This window comes from Cygnus olor, chromosome 7 (assembly GCF_009769625.2).
Source record: "Cygnus olor isolate bCygOlo1 chromosome 7, bCygOlo1.pri.v2, whole genome shotgun sequence".
NCBI lineage: Eukaryota > Metazoa > Chordata > Aves > Anseriformes > Anatidae > Cygnus > Cygnus olor.
In genome coordinates, this window is record NC_049175.1 from 7,896,064 (window position 1) to 7,920,639 (window position 24,576).

General features: G+C 38.2%; 1 protein-coding gene and 1 long non-coding RNA gene across 10 annotated transcripts in view; both read left to right on the forward strand.

Annotated features, from left to right (window-relative positions):
- Positions 1–24,576, forward strand: part of GRID1 (glutamate ionotropic receptor delta type subunit 1) — a 597,690-nt gene that overhangs the window by 206,613 nt on the left and 366,501 nt on the right. The gene's annotated exons all lie outside the window — the stretch shown is intronic.
- Positions 252–19,681, forward strand: LOC121073008. Its single transcript, XR_005821465.1, has 3 exons — positions 252–266; positions 851–922; positions 19,052–19,681. It is a non-coding gene; the product is annotated as an uncharacterized LOC121073008 (long non-coding RNA).

The window sequence follows — 24,576 nt, forward strand, 5'->3', positions numbered from 1 at the left end:
TATCATGTATGTATCGTGTACTTATATAATACGTTCTAAAATGTATTGAAATATATTTAAACTGTACCTTAAACTGTAACACAATAACTTGTATAAATTTAAACTTCATATAATTGCATAGTTCTTGTTTTATAAACTAAAATTGCTTAGTTTTAAAACTCTGCAGTTCTGTGGTTTTGACATTATCAATGATAAAGAAGAGGATGGTATAACCATAGCACTATAGAAGTACCCCAGCACAAGTGAATCAGTCCATCTACCAGCTTGTGGGTTTTGTCATGCTGGATTCTTACTTCTATCAACACTAAGGCTAAGGCAGGTATTTACATTTTTTAAACAATAGTGTGTCAGGTCTATGCTGGGTATTTAGAAAAATGAAAAATTTGTGTAGAAGTCTCTCCTTTACAAAAAATGTTGATATAAATCAAATGATTGTAGCACAGTTTTTAAAATTAACTTACACAATACTGAAAATGGGCAAAGATATCTCTTTGGGTTGACAAAACTCAAAACATGCATTTAGACATTTGAGACAGTAGAAAAAGTGTTTGGCATTGAATGGAGCATTTTATTTGCAAATGGTAGTTTCATAATATTGGTGTATTGATAGATCTAATGAATTGTAGATGGAGCTTTTATTGCTTTAAAATCAGTGTGATGTAGTTTCAAATAAAGGGTACAAAATTAATGAAAAACTGAAATGCTTTGTTAGAAAATACCAAGAGCTTTTTGTCTTTAAAAACATGTAGACAATTGGACACTATGGAAACAAATCTGTTAAAACTTTCTTTGTCACCACATTTCCAAATTCTGTTGTTCCTTCTATGCTCTTTTGGTTTTCTGATTTGAGAGGAAAACCTGGACTGAAAGACTTCACCCAGCCTCATCTCTGCATCCTTTTCAAGTAAGCAGGTGTTGTAAGGTAAACTGCTCTTTTGTGCCTTCCAACCTTTGGAGAATCTACCTTTGCCTTTGTTAAAATGGTCTAAAGGTTGATACACTACCTAAGTGTGCACACCAGCCTTTAGATGCTTGTACTCAATTTTACTGCTTGAAAAAAATTTTCAGATTGCTCCTAACCCCACTTAGCAGCTTTATCCACTGCTTGGTTCATTTGTTGCATTAGCTTTTGTCCTGGTTTCAGTTAGGACAGAGTTAATTTTCCTCCTAGTAGCTGGCAGGGTGCTATGTTTTGGATTAGAATGAGAAGAGCGCTGATAACATGCTGATGTTTTAATTGTTGTAGAGCAGTGCTTACACCAAGCCAAGGACTTTTCAGCCTCTCTCTGTCCTGCTAGCGAGCAGGCTAGGGATGCAGCAGGAGCTGGGAGGGGACAGACCCAGGACAGCTGACCCAAACTGGCCAAAGGGGTATTCCATACCATCTGACGTCATGCTGAACAATATATAGGGGTGGCTAGCTGGGGTGGAGGGGGGGGGGGCCGCTGCTCGGGGATAGGCTGGGCATCGGTCAACGGGTGGTGAGCAATTGCATTGTGCATCACTTATTTCGTACACATTATTACTATTAATACTATTATTATTATTATTGTTGTTGTTGTTGTTATTCTTTTCCCTGTCTTAATAAACTGTCTTTATCTCAACTCACAGGCTTCACTTTCCCGTTTCTCTCCCCCATCCCAGAGAGGGAGGGGGGAGGGTGAGCGAACGGCTGTGTGGTGTTTGACTGCCAGCCGGGCTAAACCACAACAGCTTTAGAGAAGCTAAGAGTGAAATAACAGAAGGATAATCAGGTCGGGGCTCCCTGCAGTACATGTAGGGCGATGTGGGAAAGCCAGCTCTGAGCTTGTCTGTGAGCTTGGCGGAGAACACCTTGCTACCTGATTGTGTTTTAGAACTTGCTTAACTCTTCTTAAGACAAGCAAAAACTCCCATAGATACTGAACTATAGCACTGCACGGTGTAACAAGTTGTATAATAGGCCCAAGAAATAATTGACTCATAAAGTCCATCCATGTATCTGGAGACGACAAAAAACTGATCAGGAAGAAAATGTCCACTATTGCCAAGAGGATAACTACAGTGTGGAAGAAATATAAAATACACTAAACCTATAGTACCTCAGCGCGTAAAAGAGACTTTCAAGCCTTTAAGTTCCTTGTTGAAGGCATCCTTTTGGTATCTGATGTGCTGGAATGGCTGAATGTCAACTCCTGCAAAAGTGGCATAAATACTGTCAGAATAAAGCTTGCTTTAGTAAGATCTAGGACAGGAAGCTCCTGCTGTGTTAAAGCCACAATGAGGTAAGTCTGCTAGTGATGAGAAAGCTGAGTGGGAACCCACTTAACTCAGATTGAGGAATTGCTGCTCTGCTGAACTGGATCCAGACCAAAATGTTTGTACCTATAAATTACTTAAGTACTTAAATTTCTCAGGGAAATTTAAGCCCCTTTGGTGTGGGGGCTGGTACTGGGAACAGGATTCTCTGGGAGTTTCAAATGACTCCTATAGCATCAATCTAACACATAAGTTTTGTTGATTTAAAACCTTTTTGGCTCCAATGTTGTCTGCCATTCCCTCTAGGCACCCTTACCTCTGAGATGAGCACAACAGAGCACGTACTGACTGAAGGGCTTTAGGCATTATGAAGGCTTGACTGAAAAAGGTCAAAAAAAAATGACAAAACTGCTCTGGGTCTCTCTTGCTTGGTAGATCTTCATTTTCAAAACTTTGGTTAGTTGGTATTTCAGAAGAGGGAAGAAAATATCTTGGCCTGGGAAATAGTTCAAAGCTGAAAGTAGACCACAGTGGCAGCTCAAGAACTGTTTGTAGTTCTCTGGACCATTTGTAGGCCCTGAACCTAAAGCTGTTTATGCTGGTGAGTGATGTTTACTTTGATTAGTACGGGGGAGAGGGGAGGTCTGGATCCATACTGTGTCCCTTGCCTGTTCAAAACATCCCTTACAACTGTTTGTGAAATAGTTGTATTGAAACAAAAACTGGTGAAGTAGAAATCCCAGGAGAGGCGTTCAGTCACCAAATTTTAAACTTCCTTTTGTTATTTCCATGAGTGGCCAAATCACAGGACATGATGAAACGTCCCCAAGTTTTCTGTCAGGTATAGGATTCTGGTGACAGAGCAGGATGGTCACTCGGTGCTCTGAGGCCAGCCCCAGCTCTGTGGCCAGGCTTCTGGTGCCAGCTCAGGCAGGTGCATGCACTGCTGCCAGTGGGTTATTGGCTTAGGACTGAGAGTGACTCTGTGGCCAGTATCCCAAGGTCCCCGCCCTAATCTGAGCCCTATAATATCATATTAACAGATAGATGACTGACCTATTTATTTTCAGAACGATTTGGGAAGTGCTGTGGGTTGCATGATGTACAAATCTAAGATTTAGAGGATTACTGGAGAACATTAAATTGTTGTGGCTGGATTGTATTCAGTCTAAGAATCTATGATCGTTCTTTGTGGAAGTTGATACATAATGTAATTTTAATCATTACAGGCTTCCTGTTTTTATATATTTGAATACTTCACAGAAGCCAATAAACTATTGACGATTTTTCAGCTTAAAAAAATTATAAAAGGTCCAAGAGCTCATGATGAATCTAATTTCTAAAGACAGATGTTTGTTCTGTATTTGGTTAACTTAGTCAGATCCTGGACTGCTTGGATGAGGAGGGGTGTGTGGGAACTGCTCCTTAAGGTCCCACAGCTCCTTCCAGCACATGTTCTGCAGGGCCCTGAAGCAGTGGCCAGGTACCCATTATGTTATTGAGCAGCAGCTGGAGGCCCGGTTACACTGAGACTTTAATGCTGAATAACTACTGAGCTTAATCGCGTTAGCGATGTAAACATTTCCCCAGCATAGATGGCATCTGTGTCTTTAAAGTGAGTAAGGTTTAAAGCTGAGTGGATAACAAAGCTATCCAAATAATGCCTCCCTTTCTAGGTCACTGCCTTCCTTTAAAGTGCACTTCTGCTCCGAAAAGCAATCAGTGTGAACGGTGTGCTGAGCTCTATTACGTTGGTGTTAGGTTTTCACGTATTATATATGTTAGTGTTATATTTAATATTGTATCTGTAAAAGCTGTGCTACAAAAGTTGTCAGGCTTCAAATAACAAAGTATGCTCTTCCCTCAGGAGATATCACTCTAATTTTAGACATTTGGAAACAGGATATAACAAGTAGAGATGAGAAAAAAGGTGAGAAGTGGATATATTACATCAGTAAACACTCTGAATTTACTCGGTAAAAGTGGAACATGTAGAAAGAAAGGTACATAAAAGAAAGAATGACCTTTGTTAGCCCATCCTCACAGTTGTCAGCATAAAATGAGATCTGGAGGAGATGTGAGTCAGGAGAATGGAGCAGACGGGAACGTGGAGGGTACGCTGCAGCCAAAGAGCAGAACTGGGGGATGCAAAGCAGGATTTGTCATGGGAGAAATGGCTGCCGGAACTATGGAGCCTGATGTTACTGCAGCGTAGCAGGTGCCAAATCCGAAGTCCCCAGAAGTTTTATTGATAATCCTGAACTGTGGATCTGGATGAAAGAAAAAATGTACTTTAAAATAGCCAGAGAAGCCAAGAAGGTTAAGGCTAAAAACTTTCTTCTGTGCAAACAAAAGGGGATTAGTAGAGGGACTTATACAAGTAAAAGAATCATGTCAAAAAAAAAAAAAAAACAGCTCTTAGAAGCTGTGTTTTGTTGGGAGTGTGTCCCTGTGTGTCGGGTGCACAAGAAGAGAAGGATTTGCTAGTCGGATCTGCATGGATGAGTTTTTGCTGTCAGAGCTGAAAGAAAAGGTCATTTCCTAGACACCGTGGTCTTTGTCCTTTTAGTTTTGCTCTTAGGGAAAGCTCTAAATGAGTTAGTGCAGGATGAATATGTGGCCCATGAAGGGTTTGCAGTGGAGAACACACTGTATTAAATTGAAATATGCATAAAAACTAAATTAGACTGGCTTATAAAGTGAAGTTGAAGCCAATTATGAAAATTAAGCATGATGTAATAGTTAATGAAACCAGTGTAGCAAGCATAGTGAAGCTATTCTGATTGCCAAGAACATCTTGCTTTTACAGTACTTATGTAACCATCAGGAAAGGCCTCAGAGTATTTTTAATAATAATCACCCTTTTAAATAATATTTACTTCCCCTTTTCCTGTGACATTTTATGCTGCAGGTAGGAGAAGTTTTTTCTTTAAACTTTTGTCTGTAATTTTCCCAAACAATATTCCAAGTTACATTTCCAGGTTACATGTATTTTTATTGTCATTGTGGGCTTCTGTGAATTGCATATACTTCAATAACAAAGAAAATTCAGGCTCCTGAGGGCTTTCATTACCCTTAAAAGCTGAATGGAAGACATTTGGTTTTCTGCCTTGATTTGCTTCTGTTTCAGCCATCAAAATTTAATTTCATTAGAGGAAGGAAGTACCCAACAAAACACAAAGCAGTATAATATTGTGTTGGTTTTCTGATAGCACCATTCTCCAAACTCTTGTGTTCTTTCTTTCTTTCTTTTATATATATATATATATATATACACACACATACACACACACACACATACATATATATAACGTGGATCTGAGCCTTACAGAACTTGGTTTATCACTCACTAGAATTTCTGAGCCTCGTTCCATCAATGGGAAGCTAGATTTCACTTCACAAATCCCAGTCTGACTAAAGCCATATTAAAATAAGCCTAATGGAAAGCAGTGTCCAGTTTAAAATAGATTTATTTCCAGTATAGGCTGATAATAGGAGTCTGCTTGCTGTGGATTGCCTTTTTGTCAGCATCAAGTAGGTTTTATATTTGTTCTGTGATCACATGCATATAGTAAAATCTGAACTTACATCTAATATGATGGGCTGAAAGCTGAGTGATCATCTCTTCCTGAGCTTCTTATAAGATCTTGGGTAACTTAAGCTACAGGTACCTCAGTTTCTTATATACAAGAGAAATGTTAAAAAGTTTAAAAAGGGGTTCTCAACTGTCGAAGTCCACTACTTGTAGAAGTACAAGCATTTGAAAATTTTTCCCTGGAAGGAGAAACAGTAGAGGAGGACACATACTTGGGTGTGGAAGGCTAAGGTACTGACCCCCACTCTGCTTAAACCTGTGGTGGTTTAAACCCACCACAGCACAGACCCAGCACAAAACCTCAGCCCAGAACTTATTATTGGCACCAGAGAGGCACTTCATTATGGTTTTCAATCACAATGATGTGATATTGCGAGGTACTTACTTTTCAGAATACCCGAAGCATTCTTGCAGTTTCATTTTTTTTTGTTCACACTTGTAGCAAACATTCTCTGTTTTCCTTAGCTTGTGTTTGTGGATTGCTGTTGTGGATTACCCCTTCTGCTTCACTGATTTGGGAAGCCTAAAGGAGAACATTTATTTTTTCTTTCTTGTATTGTCATCTTCTGGCTTCTCCTTCCATAAATGACTATCTAGTTCATCCTGCATCTTCCTGAATTAGCCTAATTCTGGTGGATGTCACTGGCTAGAAAACACAATCAGAACTAAATGCCTACTACTGCATGGATCAAAGGACTAGCCAGATAGCAAAGACAGTAACTTTTAATAAACCATTCATCTGTAATGTTTGTTTGCTTTAACAGAGCACCATGTACTCAGCAATCCTGTTAGTCTCATGAGAGCATCTCTATGCCATGGGTGAATTAAAAAAAATAAATTTACCATAACCTCAGAGTTTTGATTCAAAGCTCCTATCAGTTAGTTTTCAGTGAACTTGTAGGAAATGCAAAGTGGATTAAGTAAAAAACTTGTGTCTGAGCTGCTCCTGTCTGTTTGTAAAATGTTTCTTAGTTGGAAAGCAACATGAAATGTTGAAAGAGGAACAGAAGGAAAACATTAGCCCTTAAACAATTGGTTGTCTTGAAATGCACTCTCCTGGGCATCTGTACTTGCTCATGAGTACTTAAGGTTGTAAATAAGAATGTATAAAGAGGGTTGATAAATTTTGTGTTGTTAAATAGGACTTAATCTGAACCTGTGTTAATATCTAGCAATAATGAGAAATTGTTACTAAGTACTTAGCAGTTTTCCTGTAAGTTATGCACGCAGCAGCAAGATGCATTGGCTAACAACTTTTATTGTAGTAAAACAAATAAGATTGGAATGGAACCTAAACCTGATTTTGGATTACTCGTGTTTAAACATTGGAAACAAAGTTGATGGGTAAGACTATGCTTCAAGGAAAACTAACCTTTTGAAATTGAAGACACACTCAGTTAAGGTTTCTATGCAGTACTGGTTCTTCCTGGACTTATGTGACAAGCTTTTGATTGTGGTATTACTATGTTAATGGTCTCTAACTTTAATCTTTGAAGATGAATTAGTTAACTTTTTGTTTTGTGCCTCTGCTTAGGGAGTTGTCAAAGCTAATATGAGTTATCTTGAAAATAACTTCTGAGCTTGAGTGCTAATGTTTAGACATGAAAAACTGGAAACAGTGCAACAACTCTTTGCGTTGTAATTGCATCTTTCCATTACAATCTTTTCTATCTCAAGAATCAAAGATCCTGTGCAAAGAATAAAAGGAAAGGGTAATATGACAAGAACAGGAAAGGAAGAAAAAAGCTGATTCATATTTTTCTTACTTTATTTCAGAAAAGGTGGTGGTTGTAAATACGATGCAAAGACTTCAAAAACAGTGAATAACGCTCTATTTCCTATATTGACCAAACAGAATAGGATTTTGTACCTACACAGAACCATCACATAAAAAGAATTTGTTTCTGTAGCTACAGTAAATGCAATTACTAAATACTATCTTTTGCAGATTCCATTGTAACTTCAGGTTGCTAATGATCTCCCCCCCCCCCCCCCCATCTGGGCAAAATGCTCATTTTGAATTTAACATAATGCCATTTTCCATCTTAGTTAACTACTTTGTTAAAAGACTTATCTCTACTAATCCTAAGGTTCTGTCTGTAAGCATATTACAAGTACTATTACTACTTATTTTCTGTATTGGAGATAAGGGATCATGTGTTTCCAGAGAAACATCTCTTTTCCATTTTTACTGTTTGCTACACACCACTGCAAATTCAGTGTGAAATCACTGCAGAGATAATTCATAATATTCTCCAACATCTTGCATTGAACCAGAGGCACCTGGGAGACCATAACATTATCTCTGGGAATACAAACTATGTAAATACAGACTTGTGACGCAAGGTTATGATAAACTGAATAATTTTCTTAACAACAAAAAAAGAAAGTAGTTTAAAAAAATGTTTATTTTTTACTTTGTCCACAAGAACCAGTTTTTTCTCAGCTAACTGCCTCCTAATTATTCTGTAGAAAGAAGGAGACTTGTCTATTTTTTTAGGCAGATTCTTGATGAAAAATGGTAAATTCAGTGAAACACAATTCAAGCTGAACAAATGTTTAAATAGTAGAATTTAAAGCACTTCAGTGGATGCATATATGAGGGTGGTTTGAACCCATGAAGGACACAGCAGGGAAAAATATGCATGTTTCTTCATCTTAGTCATCTTAGCAATGTGAGAACTTGCCCGAGAAGTAGAATAACCTCAGTTGTTTGCTCATAAGAGCTCCTAGACTGAAATCAGGGAGCTAACTTCTCTCATTTCATCATGACTAGATGTGGACTCAAACCATCATCAGGTTAGAGACTTTCAAAGTAATGTTTAAATCAACATTTCAGTTTGCTGGACTGAAACAGGAGCAAAATTAACCTGTTTAACTAGAAGGAACATCCCTAAACTTCTTCACTTTGTTCATTTCTCACAGTGTGGCATCTTGAATTTAGAAAAAAATGTATACAAAGAACAGTAAAATGACATTGGTAGTCCATGAAGTTTTCTGGGATACCAAAAACAGAGAGGGTCAAGTCTGCGTAGCCTGCTGTTTTGTCCCTCCAAAGGGAAGAAACAGATAATTTTGCTGTTTTCCTAGCTTGTCTGAAATATACCTGCAAGCGTTAGTTTTACATAAATATAAACTTTATATGTAACTGTATTTATATACACAGTTGGTGATGTGTATGTATTTAGTGCACATACATCAAGTTAGAAGAAAGTTATCAAGTTATTATTCTAGTAAACTTATCCTTGTTGTCTTTCTTGAACGGACTTACCTGCTCTTGATTTTCCAGTGAGTCAGTTAACAGTCTTTCTATTAGAAAAACAAACTACTCACAAGGACAAGAGTCTACTGGCCTGATAGGTGAAATTTTATTCCAATACCATCTTTTTCATGGTGATCCTTGCTTGGTATTTTCCATTTTGTTGTATCTATCATTTGATAGATATGGCAAATATGCATGAAATTATTGACCCTAATTGATCTGATGTGCGAGTATTGTTTAAGCTATTAAAAAAGGTGGAGTGACAATGAATTGTGTAGTCAGCTTTCCTAGACATGTTCTAAATCTTGTTGTGATGAGCAGTCACAAGACCTTGGAAAGCCAGAAGACAGGGCTGTTCCAGGAGTGCTTCCTGCAGTGAACCTTACAGCAGTTCCTTCAGGTTTTCAGGATGGAGTTATGAGTGAAAGTGGCTTAGCTGCTCCCTGCCAGCTTGCTTTTTTCCATAGCTGACAGCTGGCTGACACAAAAGCCACTATGTGAGGAAGTTCTGATACTAATTCTGTGATTTGTCCTAGCACAAGTAAGAGTTAGTTCTTGGTCATCTCTTACCTTGCTCAGTAAGGAAAAACAAGGGAATGACAGGGTTGAAGCATTTGGTAGGCAAGGGTTGCTTGCGTTGTTGTGTGCAGTTTTTTGGGCATTAAAAGGCATAGAACCAAGGCGACAGATTGTTCATTCCTTTTGTACACATTAGCACTCATAAAAATAGCGAAGTAAGGAGGAGGTTTGAGCATATTCCAGGCAGGATCCCAGCTCCTTCCATTTGGTACATGGGTGGTGTTTCCTCTTCTGGCACTCAGGGATTTGATTGTTTACACAGGTTTGCTTAGCGAGTACACAGTTTAAAAAATGATTTGACAGGAAAACAGACTTGCCTGCATGTGTGCATGCACACACAAATTCATGTGTTCTGTATGAATGCATGGTGCAAGCATGTTACTTTTGGCAGTCCCTCAGCTGGGTAAGGTGGAATCATTGCTCCACGCTGTATTTCCCAGCCGCCCTGTATTGTGGGCCAGCTTGTGTTCACTGCTGGGCTGAGCAGGGCTGTGGGTGTAGCTGATGTGGTGGCTTGGGGCATGGAACCCAAGAGATGAAAGGGAAGGTTAACATTATTCTTCAGGACTAACAATTATTGCTTCTTACTTGAGGTACTTGGTGTCTGGAGGAGTATGTGGGGTAAGCAAAAGAAAAACAAAGTTGAGGGAGGACGAGGGGCTTGTGCTAACTAACAAAGTGGCTTACTATGGCTCACTAAACGGTATATGCAATTTTACACCTATGTAGCAATATTGATTAGTGTGTAGATGCTGTTTATATTGTGCATGATGCAACAGCTGCAATAGTGAGGTTTTATTGTTGGTTGCAATGCAGATAGTTTAGAAAAACTTAAATGCAGCACAATGAGCTAAAAATACTTCAATATTATATGCAGCAGAGATTATTTACAAGCTGTTTCATTTAAAAGCTATTCATCAGGACTCTCAATAACGCACTTACATGTTGAAAATCTGTTTTATTGAATTGCTAGACTATTAATTCAGTCTTTCGTATTATTTTAATGACTACTTTTAAATGAAATAAAATGAGAAAATAGATTATTATTCTATATTTAGTTAATCTTATGGTTGTTTAAGTAGTTTTTATTTTTTGTGACAAATCCTGACAAAAGCAAACACTTTGTTCCAAGCTTTCAAGTTTGATATTAAAATGTAATACAGGAAGACAAGTTAGTACAGTATTAGGGTTGTAATTGGGGGAAATTTTTTTAAAGCTTGTTTTAAGGTCCAGTTTTGTTAACAGGACCACAGTCTTACTACATGGCTGGTTGTAAAAGATCTGTGTGCCATCTGCGGTGTTTTAAATTTAGCTGGTTGTGCTGCATAGTCGTCTTTTTCTGTTATATGAATTGTAGACTAACTGAAAGACGAAGATATTTCAATATTTCCTGATAGCCTTAGTGATTTCAAATGAGTCAGATTTAACATCTTCAGTTGTCTTTTTCTTAACTCACATTACTCCTTGGCAACGTTAATGAAGGAAAATATAAAGGATGGTTTGAAGGATGAAATGACAATTCTACAAAGATCTAGAGCTTTTCCATTGAGGACCGATGTTGTGCTCATATCACTTTTGCATTATAAAAAGTATGGTAAGCAGGTTAATAAAAGTACTGGAGGTTTTATCAGCAGTAGGGAAGAAGAGAATAACTTCCTAAGTTTTCCTGGGCCCTACTTCCAGGGATGAATAGTCGCCTGTTACAGTTGGAATTCTGTTTCAACAAGGTTAGACCAGACATATTTGTTCATTCTTGTTCGCTCTATCCTTTTGTTCCTATTTTTCCTTTGCCACTACCCACACTCTTCCTGTACACCAGGTCTTCCCTGTACTTATCTTCCTGTTTTCTTGCCTTTCTCTCTCCCACTTACTGCCGTTAATTAGTACTCTTCTGCAAGCTGTCTTGATACAGATCTCCCAAAGTGATCTACGCTGGCTGTAGCCAACAAATAATGGCTGTTATCAAGCCCTGGTATCACAGTCTATTGGTATTGTTATAGCAGCCATGAACTGGCTGGCTACAGTGGAATTTCTTTCTTCCTTTCTGATTTTTCAAAATGGACAATTATTTTGCAGCCTGGTAGAGCTTGTTTTTATTTTTTATTTATTTTTAATGTATTTTTGAATTTGAATCAGAACTTCAAGACTGATAGGAGCGGTGCATTGTATTTAGATTGCAATTACAGTATCAGGTTTAACTTCTGGAAAGTAACCTTTCAACTGGCAAAAAAAAATCTTAAAATAATGCTTTTGACTTGATCAAATAAAGGAATAAATCTTGGGCAAACCAATCATGGCCAAGTTTTTTTCAGATTTCTGAGACAGGCAAAAGATTGTTTTATAGGAGCGTGTCATTTCTGTGTTGCAGGAATGACAGATGACAGCCAGTGATTAGGAAATGCTTTTGTAGAGTTATTAGAGAGGCATTTAATAAGCAAGAAAAGGATTTTAGAAAATGCCACTGTACCGAGGATATAGTTTCAGAAGGAATGACAGTATTTTCTGTGACCAATAACCTGTCTACTGTTGAGAATTAATTTGAGATGCAAAGTATAGGAAAGGTCAAATCAGTTGGCCAGAACATCTCTGGGAAAAATGAGTGTGCCTTGTTGCAAACTATCTATGAAAAATGATAAAAGAAAAAAAATGCATCTTGATATCAAAGTGGTTTATGCATTTCTTTGACTGGAATGAGAGTTGGGCTGGATTGTGGAGGCAGTTTGGTCCAGCTGAGAGAAACTGGCTTCCAAATCATAGCCGTTTCCTGAGTTGGCTGCTCAGTAATGCTTCCACCAAGCTGTGCTCCCTGTTATTGCTGGCCCTTGTCCTGTGAGCTGCGCTTCCCCTGCTTAATTAGATGAGGAAAGGATGAGATGTTCCTCTCTTCCTTCAGGCTCATATCTGGAGGGTCCTGTTTCCAGTGTTCACTAGCACAGCTCATTGACCTGGCTGCTTGTCTGAGAGTCTGCTTTCAGTGAGAGGATCTACATTCTCTTCTCAAGCTGGGAAGAGAAATTCCAACTAAAATTGCTCCTCTGTTAATATGAAATCCAGTGTGGCTGTAGTTTGGAGGAAAGAGAAAGTGGGAAGTTCCCAATGCCTTTGTCACATTGAGCATCTTCATAGTTTTGATTTAAAAATCTTCCTTTCATAATAGGAGTTATGTTGATATGTAAAATAAATAAATCTTCTCTAAAGGTAAAATGAATCCTGGAAAATACAATCCTCTATGTACCAAGCAGTCAAAGTTTCAAATGTTCCAAAACCAGTGACATCAAGCTTGTTTGGAAAAGCCAGCTCTAACAGGAGCTGAGCTGTATCAGCTGAGTTCTTGGCTTCTCTAAAATGGTGTGAAAAGGGTACTAATTACTACCATCTCAGCAGGCCTAGATTTGAGTCTTCAGTAAAACACCAGTAATGATGCTAGGTAATAACCTTTGCACAAATCTTGTCAATAAGGATAAAGATTCAGAGACAGTTGTGAGAAGATGATATTAAATAGGTCAGCTGCATTTGATGCCTTCCACACCATGTAGCTGGGAGCTGGGGAGAGAAAGCAAAACTGTGCTTGCTGTGGCCATGGTTTTCTCTAATTAAGGTATGACCTTTATGTCTGTGGAAGGTGTTTGCCTTGTCATTCGAATGTATCTGTTGTGGTTACCAGCATTTAAATGCAAGATTGGTAATAAAAGTTTCAGAGCTAGAACGTACCTGGAGTGAATCTAGGTGTGTTGTTCTGCCTATTGCTGTGAGTGATTCTCAGCACTTCCAGTGGGTCCCACCCCTCCCTGCTGGGGAGTGATGTAGAAGCCCTGAGGTTGCTATTTTTACTCACCCCCATCCTCCCTTCCAGTTAATCTACCTTCACTACTATCTATGTGTAGTTTTGACTTTTACGGTATTATGGAATAATCTCAAATCAACAAGATATTAGCATGCATACTCATGAACAATTGGTAACAGATTATTATTCATCTTGGGTTAAAAAACATATACATGTGTAAGGACTGCTTTCTTTACTAAGGAAGATGAAATGAATAGCTTATTACAAGCAATGAGAACAGGACTGTGCATTTATATCCATCTCTTTTGAATTTAGCAAAATATCGGGGGACTGTGGGAGAGGATCAACCTGATTTGTTGCAGTATTTAAAACCTTTAACTGTTCCCCAGTGGTTATAATTACTCCCCTGAAAAGCTGTTCCTACAGGACTCAGGCACAAAGTTCAGTCATTTTGGTGTCAGAAAGGTCAGATTCTAGAATTCAGAAAAATTATTCACCTCATGCCAAATGTAGATTATCTGAAAACAGCCATATGCCAGTTTGTTATGGTGATGTGCACATGCTTCAGCTAGTATGTTGCTTTTGATGCCAAATGTCTCTTTCAATGAGATGAGTAAAAGCAGAGTGTAGATGCCATGAGTCTAATCCTGTCTAATATTAGAATGTAGGGTTGGATCCTGAGGGCTGGTCTGCCCTGGCAGCCCAGAGATTGCAACTGCAGCCAAGGGTACTCAGGGCCTCTCAGGGCCTTAATGCTTCCTGTGAACGGCTTTCACCGTTTTCCATGATTTTCTTTTTTCTAAGAAATGAATGAAGGTCAGCTAATCCCCTAACAAAATATACAGAGTGGGAATCGTAGTCTAATGGAAGTTGAAAAGTACTGCCTTGTATCTTTCTTTATTGCAGTTAATGCAGTTAACTTCTAGATCATGGCATGACCTTCTTCATTGTTATCCTACCTAGAAACTGAGTTTTCAAGTGTTGAAGGTACTGCCGTTAAAAAATAAATAAAACTTATGGCCCTGTCTGGATTTGAATGTGAAGGTGGAGAACTTCTGAAATTGGTACTGTAAGCAGAAGTGGGTAGGGACTGATGAGGATGGGAGATGAGTGGGTAGATAGGTGAGAAGTGTTACCTCTCTGATTCTAGCTTGCTTTATTTTTATGAAGGGAGTTGTTCAGAAGCACAAATAGCAGCTGTGTGTCTGTAACCCAGTCAATCCCTTGGGAAAAGCCCTGCCTCAGAGCGCTGTCCTGGCTCCAACAGCAAACTGGGTAACTGATAGGAGGTGACTGTTCAACTGGTTGCTGCCACCTTTAAGTTGGGTGGAAATTCTCTTCATATGGGGTAATACATGCCCTCCGAACTGCAAGTATCAACTGTAATTGGAGATTTCCCCCAACCTCTAGAGATCTGGAGCACTGCTATAAATCCAAAACTCACCTTTATTATTGGCCCATGTATTGAACTCTAACTGGAGGTTTGATCTTAAAAACAATATTGTACCCATGTCACAGTAGGTATTTGTAATAAAACAGCATGCAATTGCAAAGAATCAGGGCTTGTTTTAGTCAATATTAAAAATTACCATCTCTTGCCTTTGTTTTATTTCATTTAATGTATACTTCAAGTAAAAAGATCAGCACTGATGTTTCTTTCAATAGTGTATTTGCCTAATATTTGTGTCTTAAAGCATAAGGAAAAATCACAATCTTTCTGCTTTCTACCTGTCAAATCTATTGGAATGCTATTGGTATTCTGGTCTGTTTTAAAAGCATTAGAGGGGGATAAAGATAGTTCTGTAGTTCATTACAAGAGTACAGTTCTGAACATAATTGAAAAATAAAGATATGTTGCCAAATCTGTGTCGCTGTGTCTCTGACTAAGGTACTTATAGGAAACCTATCACCATAGTAACAAAGTCTCTGCTAAATAATTACCAGCAGATTTCTTTTTATTCTCTTCTATCTTGTATAATATGTATAGCTTGACTATAGCTTTAAATGTAGGAATTGTGTATATAAATGTTTGCAGACTGTATTTGCAAGATAAACAGGATTTACAGTCCTGCAGGCTACAATCTGTGGAAACAATGGGCAGAGAAACCAGCTGCAAACCAGTAGGTTTCATCATTTCATTCACTTTCAGTTACTGTGACCATTTCTCTGAACTCTTCGTGCAGTTACATCCACTTTGCTTTCAGGATTGTTCTGGAAAATGCTGGAATAACTTACAAAATATGGACTCTTACTGGGGACGTTGTCTGCATCTACTTTATTTCCGTCTCCAGAAATACCGTTCTGTGGGAATATTGTTTGTAATCCTGTTGTCTTTGGAGGAATCTGCTGGCCTTTACTCTTAGCAATTAGATAAAAAAAAAAAAACAACTTTGCAGGGTTTCCTCTGCATAACAAATTCTCAATTCTTAAAAGGTGCTCAATGTGATCAGTCTGAACTGTTTTAGTTAAGTGACCATACCTCCAACATGGTCTTGCAAACCATTGCATTTTGGTTGAATAATGACATGGTGAGGTCTTCATGCTTCTTGCTGACTTGAGTTTCATCTTTTTGGAAGGCCAAATGGATTCATTTACGCTTGCAGATCATGCAGCTTGGGGCTTCAAAGAGCTGTCAGTTGAGTGATTTCTGACTTCCAGGGGTTTTCTGTCAGGTAGTTGCTGCTTATGTTAACCAGTCTATGAACATAAATAGAACCAGACTTTTGAAGCCAGTAAATCATTAGTGTACCCCATACAACAATTAATTGAGGTGAGACAGAGGTAAAACCTACGCTAGTGGAATTTGATTGTTCAGCCTCAGTTATTTGCCATTAAAACTCATCTCCTTCTCCTGGTGAGGAATAGCCTCCACATACCTGATCAAAGAAAACGTTCACTTTTTTTTTTTTAAAAGAGGGAAGGGAGAATTTGCTCTTGCTCTTGACTTTTTCTTGTGAAATTCTTGTACAGCTCATAAGAGGCTCTGAGATTAGAGGATGTTGCTGTAGAAGTTTTTTTTAATGCTGCTGTATGGGTTGAAGCTAGCCCATAGCACATTAAATATTCATCTGTTTGAGGTACAGGTCTGAGGTCTCTAAAGACGCTAGCTGCACTATATGGTCTCTAGCTGAATGTGGGTTACCTTAGAAACAGCAACAGTAGCAAGACCAGCAGCACAGAGGACCATGTCATGGTATTTTGAAATTACCACAGGTAATAGCAGTTACTTTGGAGCTGTGTTATAAACCCCTTACACCATTTTAAAAGCCTTTTTTTTTTTTTTTTTCAGAAAAATGCATTTAAAACATTTTTCAGTGTGCTCTATCATATTTGTATAGTTGTTCAAACATATCTGTGGAATGTGTTAGGAGATGACATATTAGAAAGAGTCCAGAGGAGGATCATGAATATGATCAATGGTCTGGAGCCATCTCTTCTATGAAGACAGGGTGAGGGAGTGGAGGTTCTTCAGCCTGGAGAAGAGAAGGCTCTAGAGAGACTTTATAGTGGCCTTGCAGTACCTACAGGGCACCTACAGGAAAGCTGGGGAGGGACTCTTGTCAGGGAGGGCAGTGACAAGACAAGGGGTGTAATGGCTTTAAATTAAAAGAAGAAAGATTTAGATTAGACGTGAGGAGGTAATTATTTGCTCAGACAGTGGTGAGGCACTGGCACAGGCTGCCCAGAGAAGCTGTGTATGCCCCATCCCTGGAAGTGTTCAGTGTCAGGCTGAATGGGGCTTTGGGCAACCTGTTCTGGTGGGAGGTGTCCCTGCCAATCACAGTGGGTTGGAACTAGATAAGCTTTAAAGTCCCTTCCAACCCAAACCATTCTATGGGAAGTATGGTTCAGAACAGTTTTTGTTAATATCATACAAGGAGAATTTACAGATATGCAGTTTAAATATTAAATAGAATCAAAGAGATGGACTGAATTCACTCAAACTGTTTTCCAAGGAACCAAACTTGCAATTTTCAGCACTACTAGTCCTTTTAAATCTATAAACCTAAGTATGTTCCTGAAATGGACATGGAACATCTCTGCAAACAACAAGGTATATCCTCTGTATACGCTAGGAAAATTGTTAAAAGTCTGTTCACCAGAACATAAAGTGTGCGCACACAGGTCTCATTAACCCAACCCATGTAGTTCACAGCTTTGATAAGTACTGATCCAATTGAGTTACCTAACAATAATGTTTTGCAGGGTAGTATGTTCAAATTCCAAACATCCCAATTGGTGCAAAAAAGTGAAAAAGAACTTTTCTGCTTCTACAGGTGATTAATTTTTGGAAATGCCCTTGAAAATAACTCCTTGTGCTCTAGCCAAGGACATATCTATTAAGTCTAATCTGTAGTTTTAAATTCTGCTGGAGATGAAGATTTATGAGCAAGGTTAGACTAGACCATGGCAATATCGTCTTGGTTAGTATAACAGCAAAGTGTCTAAGTGAATTTTAAGCTACAGAAAGTACAATTTCTTGTTCATAGTATCTATCCCATTTAATCTGTATCAGGGAAGTCATGGATATAGCATCTTAATTATTATTCCTCTTAACAGACAATTGCTCTTCTACTGACTCATGTCCTTTGACAAATGGTTAGTTGCTCTTTAAGCCACTTCTAGACTGTTAAATAGCCGTGTCTTGTTTGAAGCCACATATCAAAGGGTGTGGCCTTTCAGTTGTACCTTGTATTTATGCATTTGACTTTATCAGTACCTCCTATTACTTTGGCTTGCGTATTCTAATTTCTTTCCTTTTAATGTCCATCTGTGACTGTCAAAACCACAAATGGATTTAACTTTTAAAGCTTATTACTGATCCTGATTGCTTTGGGGATACAAACATGAAAATAAACCACTTTGCTGTTATGTACTGAGAAATACAGAGCTTCTTCTGACCATTAATTCTTACTTAACAATAGCTCAGCTAGAAGCGGTCACTTTCCACCTACAAGTAGTTTAGCAAAAGTGTTTCTTCAGCTTCATTTTACATTTGTTTAGTATAGAAAAAATTGGTCCCTTGATTCTGTGTAGCATCATTTAGATACTCAGGAGCTTGCATAAAATTATTAGATACAATCCTGTCTGCCTGTGATAACTGCAATGAGAGTGATTTTAAATTTACCCATGTCATGCACTTTCAGCTTTCAACATCATTTCTATTCGTGTTCTTTCAAAAGAGAAAACTTGTGCAAAATCTAGATTTCTTTCAATTTCATCTCTGAATCTAAGACTATGCAGTGTAAAACAATGAGATACGCCTAGGGGTTAGCTAGGTCTAGATTATTTTGAATATACCATGTATGCTAAATGACAGGTTGTACTGGGGAGCATCACTGATTAAGAAAACTAGTCTATCTGGATTTTGGCAGCAAATTCTGTAACAATGAGTTTAAGTGAACAGTTATGGAGAAATATGCTGCTTTTTAATAATAATAAAAATATAGTGTTTGCATTGCATAATATCTAGCAAGGGAAGACTAAGAATTTAGTGAGGATGAAAGCAACAGTAAAACTGAATTCTCTCTAAAGAGTTCGTAGAATTTTCAAAGAATTAAATCAATTGGTTATTACTATTTTTTTTTCCCAGAAATTGAGGCTCTTTATCCTGAAGGGACATTTTCATAGCAACTGCTGAATTCTATGGAGAAGTTATGGTCCTGGCCAGCCTGCTGCTGCTGAGCCTGCTTGACTAAAGGGTGGATGTGGTGATCCCACCTTTCAGCCTCAGCCACTTTGTTCATCTGTGAAATTAACTGCATTTTGTCTTAAGAGTTAACCTGGCAGGATTTTTTTCCCTAATGTCTTCCATTTACAGTTCAGAGAGGTAAACTCAGCTGCCCTTTGTTTACAGTGGCTTTGGAGTTTTGTGGAGTCAAATTTACCATTTTTAATGGTGTAAATTGAGCAGAGGAAAACATCAGTTGTTCCTGTGCTCTGAATTACAATTACAGGAGTCCTTGCTCCTTGTGAGGAAGTACCAGGAAACCCTGAATTGAATAAAGCCTGAATTGAATGACACAACTTCTAACACTTCTTTAATGCCAATTTTCCTTATACTTAGAGAATAAAAATGCACATAAAATACGTAACTGATGTAGTTGTACAGTTGAATTCAGTATTCTGTTTGCAGGCTTTAAGATTTCTAGAAAATGGTCTGCGGTGGTTAAATTGAAGTTGGCACAATATGAAGATTTCCAGTAGGGTTTTGAAGCGAAGATTGCAGTGGTATAGCTAGAAAAACCTGCAAAAATATTTTTTTCTTAATTATGATGTTCTTTGCATTTTCAAAACTGAGTTGCCATTGAACAGTGAGTGCTATAGGGGACCTTTAATTGTTTTCAGATTAACAGCCCTTTATTACAAGTCTTTATTATCATATATAATCAATCCACATTAAAGAAAAAAGCCCATGTTTGTGAGTTTACAGCGGATTTTAAATTTCATGTGGCAATCATAGCATTTATTATCTCCAAAAATTATTTCTTATCTCCTAATGAAAATACCTGTCTCTTTATCACGGTGATCTATGTGCCTGTTCTCTACCAGCTATTCAATGCAAAAATACTAGAATGTATCTTGGTTTAAATTACAGGAGAGGTAAATGTCATGGCAGGGCACAGCACTACCTTTGTTGCCCTTTGAAGCTGATTCTAAATACAAGTAACTGACTTCCTTTACACCCTTGTTAAAGCCATAAATTTGAGTAATTTATCTGAACCTCTTGCTCAGTGTTCAGTTATTTCTTCTCCCCCTTTACCTGCTTGGTATAAATTCTGTGTACACCAGGAGCTGTGTCCATATTATTTTTAAGAGCTACAAGCAAGCATTGTTTTCTCTTGTTGAAATAGATCACATGGAAAAAAATCACAAACTAGTGCCATGGGTATTTCCAAGGGCACAACAGTGCTAATGTAACAAAGAACAAATAATAAAATCCACCACAAAGGGATTTCAAGTCTATAAAACAAATAACTTGTATGAATATGATAATAGACCAACTGAGTACAGTGATTTCCATTGGTACAGCTGCAGGTATCTTTGAAAAATGTAGCTGAATATTAATCTGAATATTTTCACAATCTGAAAACATCACTGATAGCTTCTTGGAATTCTGAAATTCTTATCCAGGAGTTGCAAGAAAGCTGTGCTCATACAGATAGGTCAGAATTAAAGACAGTGTAGAAGAGGCTACAAAGCTGAGCATGAACACCCAAAAGGGGGAAAGTCATGTTTCCATTTTTCATTTTACTATTTGAAATTTTCATCAGAAGACCTCAAGCTTGACATAAAGGCATGCCATGTGACGTGCTTTTCATTCAAGGCTAATCTCAAGCCTTTTACAACTTCTGCATTAGTAAAATGCAGATATAAAGCAAGAACAGTTTGAATTGTTAGCTTTTGCTATGCTGTTGCATGAACCAGATGAACAGGCAGTCTGCATCAGAGCCTCAAGATGGCTTCACGTGTACTGAGATGAAATATGCAGATGCTTGGCTCCTTCCCTGGCCATGCTCTCCCTTCCCATTATGTGGTAATGTGTGTGGGCAGGTGTCCATCTGGTAGAGAGGGATGTCATTGCCATGGTAGCAAGGCCTGTAGAGTGCTGGAGTCCTGATCTGCTGGCTGGAGGCCAGCAATACTCGTTGCCCCAGCCTGTGATGAAACATGAGGACATAAAGCTCCAATTCTACTGTAACAGTATGTTTGTGTGTGTTTATATACATGCATAACATATCTGTCTTAAATGAGTGTAATTCTTGCTACTGTGAGATTGCTATTGATTTATGCCTGTGTAAATGAGAGCAGATTAAGGCTTGTTTTCTGGTGTTGTGCCTACTGTGGATGCATGTAGAGCTGGGCACTTTTTCTGCATGTGCAGTCTGTTGAGGCATGTGATGGGTGTGTATATATTATATTAAATTTATAAAGTCAGATTCAGACCTGATTAAAGTAAGCACAAAATAATTAAATTTGTTTTTCCAGCATTGAATTCAATCCATAACAGAACAAATCAAACAAAAACAATGGAGAAATATTAATAAGAATAATCTTCCAAGAGGAAAAAAAAACAATAAAAGCTTTGAAGTCAACCCAAATCATGTCTGCTATAATACAAATATTTAAAACAAAGAAAATAATTGTCCTTCAGTTTTAACTTATTTTTCAGCTCTAAAAAATCATCTTTTATTTCTAAAATCTGGGTTCGAAGTTTTGGTTGCATTATTTGTTTCGGTAGGGCCTCAAGGTAGTTACTTACAGCTTTTATTCAGTAAAATACTTGGATAATATGCTTTTCTTACACTTCGTATCATGTCTAAAACTTACTATGCTTATCCAATAGAACTACCACCACTGGCTTGACCTTGTTTGGTTTTTAGGTGCAGCTGCTTTGTAGTCTGGTAATTCAAACATATTTGAGGCTAAATGAATTCTTACTGTTCAAGAATTAGATCATTATGCAACTCAATTACTTGAGTAAAAATATGTTCCTATAACATGCAGTAATTCAGCAATAGAGTTAACACCTCGTTCACACCTCAAAGAATTCAAATGCTGACTTAAGGAATTTAAGTGCTGAATTTAAATGCGGTTGTCTAGCATCACATAATTTGAAACTTGTAGATAAAAGATAACTTTAATAGAATCTTGGCTCCTGTTGTCTCATATCTGGCAGAAAGTGGATACAGATCATAGTATCTATTCAATATGATTTACCTGTACAAAAGCACAAAGGAGAAAAACAGTGGGGGGGGGCGGAACAACTTTGAGGGGCCAGAACACCATTACTGTACACAATCATGAGCAAAATCAGATGTAGATGTTAACTGGGAAGACCAAATACAACACCATTTCAGGAATAGAATATTAATGATTAACGTAAATTAGCTGCAAGATGACTTTATTTCATGAATGTTGCGTATGTGTTTGATTTGACTGTTGTACTATTTTCTGTGTGGATTCAAGCAGATTCTGGTTTAAAAAAAAAGTCTGAAAACATCCGAGCAAGTACCTGATTGACTTGAGTACTGCTGTGTCACTTTACTGCCACTACAGGTGTGCTTTTATAGTAGTTTTGCCTCTTGACAAAGATTTGGGGATCTTCTGGGAAAAGAATTGCATTGTGGAGAGAATGAGTCTCTGAATTTAGACTGTTTCACAGAATTGGTTGTGACTGTAATCCCACACTTGAGGTTAATGCAATCAATGTAGTCTGCCTTACCTTAAATAAGCAAGAGACAAAACTGCTGGGCAAGTCATTATATATGTCATATGTTTATATATTTATATTTACAAAATATAATATTTTGATATATTTATATATACATGTACATATTTTATATAATATTTATATCATATAAAATCTTTTAAACTGACTTGTTTCATATAAAATCTGTCTGATGGTTACAACTGCTGATACATAGTCTTAAAAATTCTGAAACTTCTTGGCCTTGTGAAGAGTTGTAGCTGGCTGCAGCCCAATGATGAAATCCCTGAGCAGACAAGGAGTGCGGGCTGCTGCTAGTAAGGAACGAAAACACTGCAGTCTGCAGCTGAGCAAGGCTAACAGAGTAGCTAAGGAGAGCTTGGAAATGCAGCTGAATGTAAAGTAAACCTGGTTCTTTCAGGGCAATTTTGCAGTGTGGTATAGAACAGGAATGGCAAGCAGTGAAAGCAGCTCCTCTTTGAGAAAACTTGAGGAGGAATCAAATCTTTTTAGACCATTGTTGGCAGCTCAGATACTTAGAGACCTGAGAGAATTTGATTTAGTTTCATTAAAAGTTCACAGTGGCAAGTGAAAAAGATTGAAACATCTTCCTTTCCAAACTATCATAGATATTATCCCTAAAGTTTGTCTTCTCAAATGTGATCATCTGGTCAGGCTGGTGCAAAGAAGATGAGTGCCGTGCTATTAATTTTGAGTTGCATGGAGTGGGATATCTCTTTGGTGAATCACTTAGGTCCAGCTCAGTCCGGCAGAGCAGATGACGCAGGATTGTATCTGTCACAGGTATTAGTTGTGCTTTCCCTTACAAGGACTTGCTCAGAAGGTCTCTGAAAAAGTGTCAGTCCCCACACAGTGAGTTTATTCCTTTCTAGGTGGGAACACTGAAGGTGCTGGTGCTACTGTGTGCTGGGAAGCAGTGCAAATTGAGCTATGCCAAGGATCGCAGCATGAAGGGCAGACACGTTCAGTTGTCTGTCAAGCAGTCACGTGGAAGTAGCTGCTAGGCTCAGCATTTTCTCTTTCCAGTTTACAGGTGCTAACCTGCTATGTGCTGCACAGGACATTGGTGGGGTTGGTTGTGAGTTTTTGATCCCCAAAGAATCCTGAAGTGCTCTCAAAATGAAAAACTAAGTAATAGCAGCACACTGGCCATAGCAAATCCCAGCAGCTATTAAGTGGTTAGCAATACCTAAAGCTGTGGCTAGCACTATCATTTTATTGAGAGAGGGAGGCTGTGTTGGCCGCAACATACAGATTAATTCCCTCTAGGCATTTTTGAAAAGAATCATGGGGTCCTTAATTTATCTTTAAAAGTCACTAGAGATAAGCAAAAAGAAACCTGGTTTTAAGTACTTACCTGAAAGCCGGTGCTTCTGTCAGCGCAGCAGAAGCAGTGCAACTTCCACATGCTGTGTAGGGCACCAGCAGGAGTACTTGAAGTACAGTTTTTGTGAGGATTTCAACATACGTTGCCCTTCTTGTTCAACCAGGCTGCTGATGCCTCTGAGCTGATGTTGTTGATGAAGTGCTTAATGCATTCTGTATCTGCACTGCCAGTGCGGCTGGATTCCTAATCTTGAAGAAGCATGAGTAAGAGGACCCTGGCTTGAAAGATGTTCTTTCTCTGACAAACTTCTTTGTAGCTTATGTATAGTACTTTTTTTTTTTTTAAATAACTGTGCTGACAGGTTTCACTTACAGTTCATTCTGCCAATTCAGAACTCAGATAATGATACTAAAAGGACTTTCAGTCTGCATCAGCAACAGGCAGAACTGCTAAAATCCTGATGGAAGAGGAAGGATAGCATTTAGTATTTTTCTTTAAAGTCTTGTTTTCGCACAAAGAAAGCTTAATGCGGAGATGCTATGTGTGTTCACAATACAAT